Source organism: Nannospalax galili, unplaced genomic scaffold, assembly GCF_000622305.1.
Source record: "Nannospalax galili isolate Female #2095 unplaced genomic scaffold, S.galili_v1.0 scaffold691, whole genome shotgun sequence".
NCBI classification, from domain to species: Eukaryota; Metazoa; Chordata; class Mammalia; order Rodentia; family Spalacidae; genus Nannospalax; species Nannospalax galili.
Genome location: NW_008330362.1, coordinates 1,196,644 through 1,197,438, shown reverse-complemented (window position 1 = coordinate 1,197,438; position 795 = coordinate 1,196,644).

The window sequence follows — 795 nt, the reverse complement described above, 5'->3', positions numbered from 1 at the left end:
CGCGCGCACACACACACACACACACACACACACACACATTAAAAATTTTTTATTAATCTTTAAAGAAATAGGGCAGCCCTTCAAGACTCCCTATGCCCCATCCCACTGCCACAGGATCTTTCCAGCAATGTGAAGGAAGTGCCGGATGAAACAATTATTTTCACTGAAGATTCTGCACTTACATCTTATTTTCTGTCAGGTGTCATCTTCTCTCTGTGCAACCTGGGACCTACAATAACTTTACGAAAATAGTTAAATCTAGCTAATGCATGAGAAATTTTAGAGTGCAGATCAAACACTCTAAAAGCAAATCATTGTCTCAGATGCAGCTTGGGGAAAGCACTAAACTTTCTAAGTGTAATCAGTCAAGCACAGACTGCAGTCAGTCCTGGCTTCTAATCACAACTGTCATCGTTTTCTTTCTACAGGAATCTGGAAAAGTTAATTAACCTCTCACTTTAATTTCTGCATCTGCAAACTGGGAAATAATATCTGCCTCTAAGAGTTATTATAAGGATTAAGTGAGATCTAAAACAGCCAAGTATAAGACACGTTAGGTACTTAGTAAATGGTCACTGCTATTATTCCATAAAGAAGGATAGCAGATAGGTTCATTGCTGGCCAGATCAGGTGTGTTGCTAGAGACAGTTTTGAGTCTCAAGTTATCTGAGCTCCATAGGAATGAACACTTCACTTACAGTCTTAGCTATTTTTCTCCTCACTGTGAACAGATACCAAAAGAAGCAACTTTTAAAAAGAAGAATTTATTGTGGGTCACAGTTTCAGAGTATTTCA